Below are 14265 nucleotides of genomic sequence, written 5' to 3' on the forward strand. Positions count from 1 at the left end.
GTTTTTAGCACGACCCCACGCCTGTAGACAGATGCTCTCAGACTCGCTGCTGTGGGTTTTAAAATGCAATGTAGACACACTCTTGGTGTCCTTGGCAAGGTAGGGACTGAAGCAGCAGGGAAAAGTCACAACCATGCAGATCCAGTGCCAAATAACTTAGTTGTGATGAATGGGCTCCAACGGGGTGCCAAATTGCAGGTGGTCCTTGGAATCTTCACATGTTGCGTCTACTGGGCTGGGGTTACTGGTGAATAAAGCCCATGGATTTCAAGTGACAGTAACAAAGCAGTAGCCGCAAGCAAATAATTTACAATAATTATGCAGTTTAGAGTTGAGAGGCATTATGGGCTTCATTACTACTCCTTTTTACATTCCAAAGAGATAAATAAAAGATTTTTCTCTACTGAAAAGATTTAACGAGCCCTTCAAAGCTTTAATATAATCAGCAAGTTAAGCTGTACTGTAGGTAGGAAGAACTGGAGTGCACACTAATTTAATTGATGTCAAAAGTAGTTAACTTTACTGTCTACATCAATGAGAATGACAAACCAGAGCAGAACAAAAATGGCTTTCATTTACTCAAGTGACACACTGGTTCAAAGTAATGCTTTACATAGGAAAGCTATGTTATAAAATTTAATAATAGTTAATGAAAAATACAGCAGATAAGAAATCAGAAAAAAATATTGTTTTCATTCTACTTAAAAACAAGTCAGTATACTTTCAAAATATTGTACTAATTCTGTGACTAAATCACCATGAAATTTTAGGTACATAGGTTGAGTATTTTGATACTGACAAGCTGAGTTAATATTTGAAAGCTGTATTTATTTCACACCATTTACATACATGCACACCCGCATGCTGAGGAATTGTAATTTCACAAAACTAACTTTTTTCTTTCCAAGGCTTAGTGATATTTGAAAAGATCCAGTAATGGTCAATGGAACTGGAAAATCCTTAATGCAAGGCTAGAATAATACTGTCCTGGCTCACCTTTTTCACACCAAAAGTTCCATCCAGCTCTATATTTTGAATGGCAATGACGACTAATGACTGATACAGACACTTAAATATTTTTTAAAACACCACTAATTCAAGACAACCATCTTGGCAACATTCAGAGTAGTCTTTCAGTTGAGTAAACATCTTATATCAAGGTTTTCATTAAAAAGATAGTCCAATATTGAGTGAGCTCTTTTCGAGCTATCTGCAATGACACGCATATTGTTTTCTGAGCAATTCTAACTTCTAGGCTTCATTTCAGGAAATAACTTAAAAGAGTGCCTAGCTCCATCCCTATTCAGGGCACATGTATGCATATGCTTCACTTTAACCACACTCTTAAGTCTCATTAACTTTGATGTATGCGCTTAAAGCCAAGCATCTGTCTAAGTGCCATCCTAACCAGTGTTGCTTTCCTGGATAGGGGCCTTAGAATCCTATGATGAAATCTTGGTTTCACTGGATTCAATGCAAGTTTTGCCATTGTCTTCACTCGGGTCAGAATTTCACCCCTACTTAGTATACATAGTAGAACAAACTGCATTTTTTTCTCCCAGTATTCAGTATTGTCCATTCTTTACCATCTATCAGTACATAATCCTAAATTTAAGACCTTTCTATTTTAATAATTCCCACTGACTTCAATGGAGCCAGAATTTCACTCATTTCTTTTACCATTTTAATGTTCCATGGGCCATTAGCAAATTTCAGTATTCTACTATCTACCTCATCCTAACGTATAAATATTGACTTGATTTAACTGGTTGGGTTTTTGTTTGTTTTTTACATTTTCTAGTTAATTCACTGCCTTCTGTTCATTCAAAATGAAGGTAACAATCATGTCAATAATGACTCTAATCCTACAAAGAAATGTGCGATATGCGGTGAGAAATAAGGTGAAATCCTGCCCCAATGAAGTCAGTGGCAGGTTCGTCATTGACTTTAATGGGGGGGTCAAGATTTCACTCCCATTTATTTTTCCTTCTAGAAAAACATATGTTTTCGAGATAGGATTTAGAGTGGGAGGGTGGGAAAGAGAAATTATGGAATGATTCTGTCATCAGCATGCTACACATTTTAAAAATAGTAAACTTATTTAATAACTTGGCTGAAGGCCTGAAATCTAATTAAATATAAAATAAACAGCAACCTCAAATTACTAAATTCATGGTGAGACTATAAAATTCACTTTTTCAGTGCATGCCTTTTATGATTACATCAGATATTAAAACACATACTCTCTTCACTAATGGAGTGATGCACTGTAACTTGAAGGATTACATTTTGCCTCCAAGATGATAACAGCATAATGAAAGTTTGTCTCCATCCTACCTCAGTAATCATTGTAAATGAGCTGAAAATCTCAAATGCTATGGAAAAGAAATGGATCTCAAGAGACAGGAATAATAACTGTCTCAAGAGGAATAAAAAATTAATTGTTGTGCTTCCCTAAGCCAAACTCCTCCATGAGGCAATTATAGTTCCTAAAAGGTCTTTGCAATTTCATTTAATGTTTAACTAAGCAAATGGTACAATTACAGACTAGCAGTAATATTTTCAATATCCCCTGAGGACCAGATATTTAAAAGGCATGCAGGTGCTTAATGCCCATTGATTTCAATGGCAGTTAGGTGCCTAAGTACCTTTAAAAATCTGACCCTAAGTGACTAAGCCACTTTTGAAAATGGGTATTAGCTGTTGAGTCACTTAGGTGTTTCTAGATTTTCTTTGCCTTGAAGATACTACTCTCTCCACCACCTTCCTACCACAGCTGATGAGAACAGAATCAGAAATTCACTATTCAGCACAAGGAATAAACCCAACAGCTGCCGGTATCAAAGAGGTCTAACAAACTAGCACACATGTGGAACAAGCCTCCCCACCACTCAGATAATTTGAGGTCAGGTTACAGAGGGATTTGACATTGAATTCTGCTATCTAGAACCAAACCAGAAGGTATTGAAACCTTGGGAAACTCAATGGGAAGGAAACAACTGAGTTTCCAGCAGCTCCAAAGCAAATACTGACTCTCTTCCCAAAAACGTAAACCAACCTAACAAAAACAACAAAAAAAACTCTACAATTTGTTTGCTAGCATATGATTATCTCAGAATAAATTTCAGGAACAGCAACTGTAGTACATTACTTTCTTTATGACATACTATTATTGTGTAACCCTTCTACCAGGGGGTTAATGTCAGCAAAAAGGGCCATGTTCAATATATCTATAGTCCCTCTTGACAAATACCTAAACTGGCTTTAGGCCCCATCAAGAAACCTAGGAAAATTAATGTAGCTTCCATGGGTGCCTTGAATAGGCAGAACTTCCCCATTTTGCAAGCACCCCAAGACTGTACAAACAAGAAAATCATTACAGGGGAATGAGAACATAGTCAAATTTGGGAAAACACAGCAACAGAATATATATGAACATAAAGAGTAAAATGGGCCCCACTTCCAGTAACTTTGGTAGTAATCTGAGTAACTCCCTATACATCTGCCAGTGCGTGTCCCATAGCTGACAGTCCCTGGGCCGCTCCACCTCATCTGTCCACCAAACCCCATTTATGGTTTGGATCAGCAGTCTGCCATGAGCCAAGTATCTCTTTGCAGATCTGCCTCCAGTCCCAAGGGAGCTAGGCTGGTTCACTTGGAGGCATCACCATCCAACCCAGTTAGTGATTCAGTGTTAAGGTGATGGATAGGCATGGCCCACTCAGCTCTGCTGCTGTCCTCTGCATTCTCTCTCACAGCAAAGCCCCCACAGAAGGGGAGCCAAGAGCACTTAGGATCTTTAAGCAGAGTCCAGGCCCATTGGAAATGAGCTCTTTGCCACAAGGTAAGATCTACTTCCTCCTTCTGGGCCTCTCTGGGAGACCACTACCCCTCAAAATTTAAGTTCATGAGTTATGGTGAATCCCCAAGTGTCACTAAAGGAATTGTTGATAGGTAGCCCCATGCAAATGAAGTTCTCTATGGCACCGCTTTTCCCTTGTCAGCAATAGAGGAAGTAAAAAGCTCTTTCCGCTCTGTAGCTTCTGGACATAGGTCTTACAATAGGAACAGTTTGCAAAACTGCAAGCGTCTAAAAAAACCTCTGCATTCTTTAAGCATATCCTGATTAATTACAAGTACATGCACACACAAGCTCTCCTTGGAAAACTGTTTTTTCATATATAGTTTCTACCACTGATCTCAGGTCCAATTATTTCTTTGTCCCTCTCTCTCTCTGACACACACACACCTCACTTAATTAAGTGACTCCATGTGTTCACAACTGAGGGTTTAATGTGGTCTTAGACTTTAAAGTATTTGGGTTTGTTCCCTCTCAATTTGGTAGGGTCAATTTCTTGTATTTATGGATTTCAAACACGACCTCCCGTTAATTGATGGATTAATTACTAAACCAGAACATTTCAGCATTGTAAGAGTAATTCTTTCCGATCCAAGTTTTTTCTGTAAGTAATCCTTTGCTACATTTAGTGGAGCATCTGCTTTCTGAAGATGAAAAAAATAGTTTGGAATTTTTTGTGCGGAGGTAGTTCTGATGTTTACACTTCGTTAAATGAAAGTAGTGAGGATTCACTCATTTTAGCAGGACAGAAATTGAAAAATATTCTAAATAATTATAAAACAGTTTTACTCAATGCGGCATCTGGGAGAAACTGGAAAACCAGTTCACCATTAGCCCTTGGCCATCAAAAACTAGAAACAGCATGAAAATGACATTTATAATCCCTGGAAAACAGGGAAGGAAGCACAAGCTTGTCTTGCCTTTTCTCGTCTTTCACTTTCAACTGTTGGTTAAGTCCCATTGGAGGGAAATCATTTCAGAAGAACAGTGAGCCAGAGTTAAAGGAAAGATACAAAACGGATCACCCAGAAATATCTGATCTTCTTGGAGAAAGTTGCTAGGTCATTTATAGGGGGTCAAACCTTTATTTTTTTATACAAAGGCAAGTAAATTTTGTACAGTGTACCTGTTCTGAGTCCCACAGGAAATCCTCTCCCAAGTCAAAAGACACCAGCACAGCTATTATTATTGTCTTTGGGATGTAGCTGCAGATGCTGCCCTAGTGCTCACAAAGTAGCAGGCAGAGTCAAGCAGCAGATCCTAAATGAACGGGTCATATTCCCACCCCTCCCCCAAGCTCCTCACCATGCTGCCACTTGAGGTCTGGCATTCCCCTACGCAGCCTCTCCATGACATGAAAGGATAGGCAGGATTTGCCCCTAAAATGACCCTGGATCATCTCGTTCATACAAAATTTTTTATGATGAATCAGTTACAGATGCATTTTTCTTATTTTCCCCAGATACATCCCAATTACCAGTTACATGGCAACAATTTTCACAGTCCCATGGACTCTGAGAGCCAAATTCTGTGAGAGTAGAATTTAGCCCTGATTGTCCAATCGCTCAAACCTCATAGCAACAATCAATTAATTCCATGAGCCTGAACCATGGCCAAAGAATGCTCTAGCTCCAAAAGAGAAATCCAAAGCATAGCACTGGATTCTGTTACAATATAAACCCTCCAATATTACAACTGCAGTCCATGCTGTGACATCAAAAGCCTAAAGCAGAGGAGGCAGCTTATAAATGGCTGAGTTTCAATTGTTTGTTGTTCATCATTAAAAAAATGTCACACACAATCAGGCTGGTCTATCAGGCTCACTCTCAGAGCATCAGTATTTGGGTGCCTTGTCCCCTGAGTGGGAGGTATGAAAAGGAGAAGCATTTTCTCATATGGTCCTTTCTAGCCGACATAAAAGACAGCTGGAGAGGTAACTGCTTCCAAAGGTCAGAAGCCTTTAAGGAGGATAGTGAGGGAAGATAAAAAGGTAGAGAGCGACATTACACTCTTATTTATAGACCAGTTTTATACTGTACATTTACAGGCAGGAATATTACTATCCTACAGAAATGTCTAGGCTATAATTTACAAACAAGTCCCTAAAATCTAGTGTACATAATATGATCTCCTCATATAAAGGCAAGTAATCCATTAACAATAAAGAGGCAGATGACCTAGATTAATTTAAACGCAATCTCCTTCAAATCATAACCCAGATGCAACTATATGATATCACCAAAATACATACATACACACACTCTCTCTCCTGGCAGAATTTTCCAGAGCTAGAGTAGCTACTTTTTCATCACAAAGCAAGTCAATACGCATCGTTCAGGTAACATTCCAGTTGTTGTTTTAGTAATACAGCACAATCACAGTGCTTAGCTTCTGCCCTGCAGGCCAGCAGATTTGGTCGCTAGGCAGAAGCATTTCCCACCTGGGCCACCTAAGAAGGAAAAGGAGGAGCTGTGCTCCCGTGTCTCCACACCGTAATCCCAAACAATAAATATCTTCCTGTAAGAGGAAGTTTATGGTGTTTTCATAGGATTTCAAGATATTCTGATCATTTACTTTAGCATACACAGGTGTGTCATACTCACTGAACAAGTAGGATGGACACATGAAAGAAACATTTTTTCTCATAAACAGCATTTGGGGTAATTTATATTCTGGAAAATGTTTAACAGGCTTCTCCATTGAATTCTCCAGCAGGAATCATCCTTGGTAATGACACATTGAAATTAGCAGGTGTTCTAGTATATATTATTTATCTATCAGATCCCTAATTTCCAGACTCTTAATCATCAGTATCCCACTAGGAGGACACTTTTCTAACCAGAGCAAATGTCTGAGTATCAGCGTAAAGCTCTTCAAAGCCTCAATGGAATTCAATCTCTTCTAGTTTTGCTGAACAATTTGCTTGTAGCCTAAGAATCTGTATAGCAAGCACTAGCCTAGAAGGATTTCTTTAAGCATTTTTAAGCCTCCAACAACACTGGTTCTAATCACGTGCTTGATGTTATAATGTTCTTGCCGATTTGCTAAACAAAATGCAGTTTGATTCCCTGGGTCTGAAATTTGGAAATGCAGTGATTAAAAGCCAGCTAGATACTCTATCTTGGTCTGACATTGAGCTGTTGTCCTTCTTGCATAAATCCAGAGCTAGATATCACATTATTTTCACAAATGCAGTTAATTTCAATTATTTAATGCTAGTAAACATTTAGTAAAAACAATTACGTCTTAGTAATATGAAACCTCACTACCACGCTCAGCAGCTGTATTCTTGATGAGAGCTGAGGAGTGACTCCTGATTTTTTTCTGAAGACAATCATTTTTGGACTATGTGACAGGGTTAGACTAGATGGCTACCGGAGAGTCCTACTATCTGAATTCCAGGAAGTGGGCGGGTGCTAAGGGAAAGAGGCACCTCTGTCCCCACCAGGCCAGCCAGCACTCAAAGTAAACCTCCCTCACACCGCAGAAGGGGCAGGTGTCAGGGCGAGGGGTGAACCGCGCCAAGTACACGACCATGCTCACGGCTCCGTGAAAGAGCCACCAACTGATGTCTCCGGTGGCCGCGGGGTCAAGATGGAATAGAGACTGGCCCACCGGGGGTCCTTGCCTCCATAGGCGGTATCAGGTTCCACCATTTGGTGTCTGGGCGGGACACAAGCGCGAGGAAATGAAGGATGTGGAACACAAGCATGTCCAGATGGTCCTTGGGCACGGTTTGGAAACAGACTGGCTACAAGTCTAGCAGCCGTCTTGATGCGTGGGGAGAGGATGGCTGGGGGAGCACGTGAGGCCAGGGCCCAATGAAAAGCTCCAGCGGGCTAGGACTGAGGGAGGGGTGGGGAGCAGCCTCTCAAAGGACCCACTTGAGGTAAACCCAAGCAGCGAGAGGCAAGGCTGCCCTCACCTCCTGGAGTATGTGCCACAGGGTAGGCCAGGAGGTCTCCAATCCTGGTGGTGCCTACCAGGACCATCCTCTGTCGCACCGAGGGGGCCTCTGCACCTGCACACGGAGCTGATGGTTGTGTAGCAGGGACTCCGCAAGGAAGTCCTCCCTTTCAGCGACGGCAACGGACCTGGCAGCTGAGACTAGCCTTCAGGTCTGGAGGAAGTACTGGTAGTACTGGGTTAGGGGGCATGTGCCCTGCCATCTGGCAGGGGAAGCACTGGGCCTCCCCCGAAGAATAATGATCCCTGTATGGGGCTCCAGAAAGGACCCCTTGAGAGCCTCCCCATCACGTGCCACCGCCGGCAGCAGCTGGATTTGGACCTGCCATAGGAACAACAAAACATGATGGAGGGCAGGGTCCTTGCAGCCCAGCAGGAGAGGGCTGATAACAGAAATAGGTTTCCCCAGGGTGGAGAGGAAGGGGAGCAGGGCGACATTAGGGAGGAAGGGCGGGATGGAGGTAAGGACCACCTGTACACCCAGGTCCTCCAGGGGCTCTAGGGGGACATAGATGCCACCCACTGCCAGGCCCTTCTCTTACCGCCTCCTGGGCGGCCTCTCATGATAGAAAGAAGACGACCTTGCCATACATCTTTGAGGCTGCCGGGATGGCCGAGGGTCTCCATGTGGGGCGAGACAGCCACCAGGAGGCAACGGACGCCATGCCTCCTGATTAGGATGTGGGAGGGACCCTGTCCACTAGAGATGTTACTTGGGAGGGGGGAGGGGGCAGATGATGGGGCGGTGGCTGGAGGGGTGGTGGCTACCTGGGCATATGCTCTTGGGGTCAAGGCAGGAGCATGGGAGCTGTGGCTGATGGCGGTGCCACAGCACCGACAGTGGCCCCCACCCTGGGAGGCTTTGCCTTCTGGACAGGGCTCTTGCCCTTCTTTTTCCCCCGGCCCTTTCTGCCGGCTGAGGAAGTCGTAGCAGCAGAGGTGGAGGTCCCTCCCGTGCCTGCCGCTGCCCCAGTGGGGGCGGTGATGGCATTAGATCTGGCAGCAGCATCAGTCATAGTAGTAGCCATGGGAATGGGTGAGGGGGGGAACAGGCTGAGGGTAGGGGACAGGGTCGACCGGAGGAGGAGTTCCCCCCCCCAGTCTCCCCAATCATTTGAGAAAGGGGACAGGAGCAAGCACCGGAGGGGGTTGGCAAAGGCAAAGGGGTGGGAAAGGGCTGACCTTTCCTCCTCACTGGGACGCAGGGAGGGGAGTAGGGTACTTACAGGGAGGGGTCACGGGGCAAGCACTGAGGAAAAGGGGAAGGCAGGGAGGGAGGGAGAGGGGCAGGATGGCTGACTTCTCCTCCCCATTAGGATGCAGGCAGAGGAGGATGCCAATAAGGAAGGGTCACAAGGGCCTTGTTTGGGGCAGAGGGGTGCCGACTCCTCCGGCTGCACTGGGTGTGGGGGGTTACAAAGGCATCAGGTGGTGCAGTGAGCGGGGACACAACAAAAAAACCAGGGGGCTGCGGGGGCTCACGGGTGCTTGGGGAGCATGGGCGCACAGAGCAGGTAGGGTAGGGCGGAGCAGGAACAAGTAGCAAAGAGGGGTGGGGGGACAGCTGAACCACAAGCCGTGGATGGGGTAGGAGAGAACAAGGGAATCACAGGGGTTAGGATGGGGCAGGGAAATCAACAAACGCTGAAGGACTGGGGCAGGGTGGGGTAGGGAAACCAAATAAACTCCAAGGGAAGAACCATAGCAGGGAGAGAGGGACAGAGTGGGCAGCAAGAGGCGGGCGGGGCAGGCTGCGAGGGGAAAGGGGGGGGGAAATGCCTGAGAGAGGCCAGAGGGCAAAGTGGAGGGTGGGGGACCCTCCAGCCAAACATAGCTGGAGAAAGGAGGGCAAGTCCAAGGGGGGGGGGGGGAGAAAGGGAAAGGAAGCACGTGCACCTGGGTAGTAGGAAATAAAGTCTTTGCTGCTGCAGCAGTCCCAGCTGGTCAGGAGGCAAACAGCTGAGTTGAGGGGTGAGGAGGCGATGCAGCTGATGGAGGGTGGCTAGGAGTGGTGGAGAGGGCAACAGCAATGGTGGTGGTGGTGGGGTGGGGAGTAGATGGATTGGGGGCAGGGCTTCATGCTGCTCCCCCCTCTCCCCACAGCAACAACAGGAACTGCCCCTACCATCACAAAACAGAGATGTCACTCAGTCCAGGAACAAACAAACCCCCTCCACAGACTTCTTCATCCGTTCAGTGTTCTCCCCCAGCAGCAGCAATGGTCTTCTTCCTCCAGGCAGCAACAGCAGCAGTAGAGTCCAGGGTAACAGCAGCAGCAAGCCAGCTGGCCAGGAAGGGCCCCCACAGGTGGTAGTAGCAGCAGGCGTGGGGTCTCTCACTCCTCGCAGGGAGGGAGGTAGGCCAGCAGAGCCCCCAAACAACAGCAGCAGCAAAAGGTGCAAGGGGACTGGCCCCCACAAGACAGGGCTCACTCAAGGGCCAATGGATCAGCACCAGAAGGGGCAGAAAGTCCCTTTTCCCCTGGTAGCTGAGCAAGGGTTACTCCAGGTTAATTAACACACCTGGAGCCAATCAAGGCCCTGCCTAAGATTTGTTAAAAGCCTCCCCTCCAGAGAAAGGGTGTGGCTGAAGTTGTGAGAGTAAGGTAAACTACCAGAGTGTGTCAGCAGGCAAGATGCTGTCAAGAGCCAGGAGGGTTTAGGAGAAGGAGCAGAACAGTGGCAGAAGAGAACCCTGTGGGGGTGAGGGAAAAACCCTGCCCAAAGAGGGCAAAGGACCTTTCCCAGGCCTGGAGGCCTGAGGGAAAAGACTCTGCCAGAAGCAGAAGACAGAACTGGACATTTGGTTCGGCACTACCACACCCAGTGGGGCTGTCAGGGGTCAAGAGCCTCCCCTGGCAAGGAAAACAGGAAGGGCCCTTGTCTGAGCAGGGTGTGGACATTAAGTCAAGGGACACGGGGAAGTAACCCAGGGAAGCTAGCAGCTTTCCTGAAGCCACAGCACGAGGCTGCTACTTGTAGGGTCCTGGGTTGGGGCCCAGAGTCAAGGGTGGAACTGGTCTCCCCCACCCCCTACCGGCCATTCACTGGAGGGGCAAGAGCCCCAGCAGAGACAAGGGCCTGTGAGAACCAGAGACAGGACCAGGAGCCATCAGTGAGCGGCCATCTTAGAGAGGCTGCATTACCCTCCCCCACCACTAGAGGGTGGAAGAAACACTGAAAGGTGAAGCACTTCCCTGACCTACCGCTAGAAGGAAGCGCTGGACCCACTGAGGTAGACGAAGAGCTTTGTCACAACTAGTAAAGTGAAAATTAGCAACAGTCTACTGTCAAATATGATAACATACTTTTTAATAACTGTTTTCTGTTCATATGCATGCATTTTGCAATAGACACTGTTGAATAATTGTTTAGTGTCATATGGGGAGCACATGGATTGTTTTTCTGCAGTCTTTTTTGTTTCTTGAGTTCTAATATTTTCAACAACAGACCATGGCATTTTTCTTATCTTCCTGGTTCCAAAACGTTCTACATGCTACCTCAGACTGTGAAACAGGCCAGCACCAATCATTACTAGGAAATCCTGCATGTGTCTGCAACCCAAGCACCTCCATTTCTGTGCTTTAAGGACATCAGAAGCTGGTGTAAGAACAAATCAATCTGTCCCACCTACCTAGCGCAATACGTAGTGAAATTTTACTCAGTTAATAACCTTGCTTTGCATGTGACATTAGCATTGTCCTTTTAATCTCTCTCTAGCCCCATACACTACTATATCAAAAGACTGCATGCATCTATCAGCTGACAGTTGTTCTGTTTGTCACCACTATATTCTGTATTTGTTTTATTTTGTAATAATCTATTCCTCACCTTAACCCAAAGAGCCTTTGCCAGCTTTTGATTTTTGTTATTCCATAAAGACAGATTCTGGTGCAAGTCTTCATGTTGCACACCATTAAGAACAGGCCTCATACTATTAATACTATTACTCAAGCTATTTTCTGACACAGTGTTGAGAGTAGTCATTGAAACCTGGTAACACACGAATTAAATACAGAACTTTTATCAGACTTAGACAGTAACTATTCCCGTGATCTCACAACACAGGTTATTTTGCTTTCCAACCCTTTTTGATATCCTTGATGAAGCCGAGATACATTACTTACATTCTTGGTGGGATGATCTGGTACTCCTGAGATAATCATACCCCTAAACTAAAAACAAAGGTTGTTATTCCACCTTCCACCTCTGATGGTGATATTTCTACATAAGGCACTGAACACATAAAAAGGATTGCAGCCCTGTGGATAGCAGTGATTCATGAGTTTAACTGTAAAGGTATGAGAGAATCATAACTCAGGGAATGCAGAGGGCAAGCTACGTGAGATTTCTTAGATAACTGAAATTGACCCATAATTCACTAGTAGCCATGGGAAATGCTACCACTCAGATGGCTTTCATAGCAACAGATCAAATCAGTTGGACGTGAACTGATTTTCAAACACACAAATTCTACCTGTGAAATATCATATTTAATTATTTCTGGTTGTGATTGTTCCCTATGCACATCAGTGAATGAGATATTTTGGCAAAAAAAAAATTCACGTTTTTCCTCTACTGTAAGATCAGAAAATCTAAATCTCGTTACCTATTGGAACACAAGTTTCAATGATCTAATAAAATTTGAAAATGATGTAATTATATATATTTAATAAATACTTTTGAAAGTGTACCAAAGGCTTAAAACACATTTCAGCCACTATCTCTACCTTCACAGTCAATAACAATTCTTCCATGGTCTATTTGTATCAAACACAATATCATCATCTGTATTTGTGCTGATGTTCAATTTAGTTTACCCCTTGAGAGCAATGCTCAGATTCCACAAAGTAATAATTGAAACAGCAGGAAAACACTGATTGCTGGTTCAAACTGTGCTTTTCAAAGTCCTGCCCGGTCAAAAGATGTTGCTATCAGCTCACAGGCTGGCAAAAAAACCAAAAGATTTCTTTTTCAGTCTGAAGGCTCAAAAAACCAGTTATCTACCTTTTCATAACTGCTGTTCTTCAAGATGTTGCCTCTTGTGAGGCACCAGAGAGTGGGAATGGTGCCGGGTTCATCTTCGATGCCAGGGAATGCCAGTGCCAGGGTTCTCTCCGTGCAGAGGTCTTTTTCAGCACCGACGTACCAGGTGCCAGGTCCAAGCAGCCTGGAGCCAATTGGGGATGGAAAGGTGCCTCCATGAGGAGGTCTTTAAGTCTAATGTTCCTCTCCTTCATGGTCCTACGATGGAATCCCCTACAAATCCTACAGTGATCGGTCTGGTGGGATTCCCCCAGGCACTTCAGACAGGATTCGTGGGAATCATCCTTTGGCATAGATTTATGGGAGGTTTCACACTGTTTGAATCCTTGGGATCGATGGGAGGAAGACGAAGTGGGGGTAACCACCCAAAGAAAACTTTAGCTAACTAGCTAACTAACTACTAACAACTAATTCAAATCTATCTATTTACAGGAATCACAACAGAAGAACACTGAGGAAATGCTTGCTGAGGCAAAAGAAGACAGAAGCTCCAACGACCATCACAGGTGGTAAGAAGGAACCAAAGAGGCAGCAGGTCGGCAGGGCCCTATATACGGCACCAGGAGGCACGACTCCAAGGGGATGCCTGCAACGATGCGATGGGTACTGCCAAGAGAAAAACCTTTTAATGACTGTGCACGCAGCGTGCACACACCTACTTGGAATCGACATGAGCAAGCACTCGAAGAAATTCAGTTCACAGCTTCATAGGAGAATCTAATCCAAAGAGGTATCTTGTTAGTAGCTCAGATTTTTACCTATTTTAAAACATATTTATTCCCCCTCCAACCTCAGTCACATAAACCATTCCCTTTTTTAATGTTTTCTACTGCCACAAAGCAAAACCCGGGTACATTATTTGTTATGGTTAGCTTCTGGTAGGAAAAAAAATCATCCAAATCAGTCCTGATAGTATGCAGGTCTACTAATTTAAAGAAAAGGGAATGGAAAAGGCATAGGAAAACGTTTTATTTGTATTACAACTGTATCTACAGTCCCCAACCACAATCTTCATTATGCTAGGCCCTGTACAAACACACAGTGAAAAGGGAGACCCAGCACCAAAGAGTTGAGTGTTAATTATTTAAAGCAATTTCTAAGCTTCACAACCACAGTTTTCATTTTGATTGATTGCCTCTAATTTTTACTCACACCTGGGGAGACCAGAATTTCATGCTAAAATATGAACAAATATTGCTTTTAACATGCTAACACTATGGAGGGTCTTCTTCTTATACAGTTTTCTTCCTATTAAAGTGTTATAATCCACAACTTTCCTCACAGGGTAACTTATCAAGTATTTCTTATCCTTCTCTGGATGAATTTTCAACTGAAGTGTGTTTTTTGGACCAAGATTGAAAAATGAATCATATTTCATAAATATCCAGGGGGAAA

General features: G+C 44.4%; 1 protein-coding gene across 2 annotated transcripts in view; it reads right to left on the bottom strand.

Annotated features, from left to right (window-relative positions):
• The window catches only part of HHAT (hedgehog acyltransferase), a 324596-nt gene that overhangs the window by 226728 nt on the left and 83603 nt on the right, over positions 1–14265 (bottom strand). The window lies entirely within an intron of this gene.

Source organism: Emydura macquarii, unplaced genomic scaffold (assembly GCF_026122565.2).
Source record: "Emydura macquarii macquarii isolate MOO-44397 ecotype Brisbane River unplaced genomic scaffold, CSIRO-AGI_Emac_v2 contig_2676, whole genome shotgun sequence".
NCBI lineage: Eukaryota > Metazoa > Chordata > Testudines > Chelidae > Emydura > Emydura macquarii.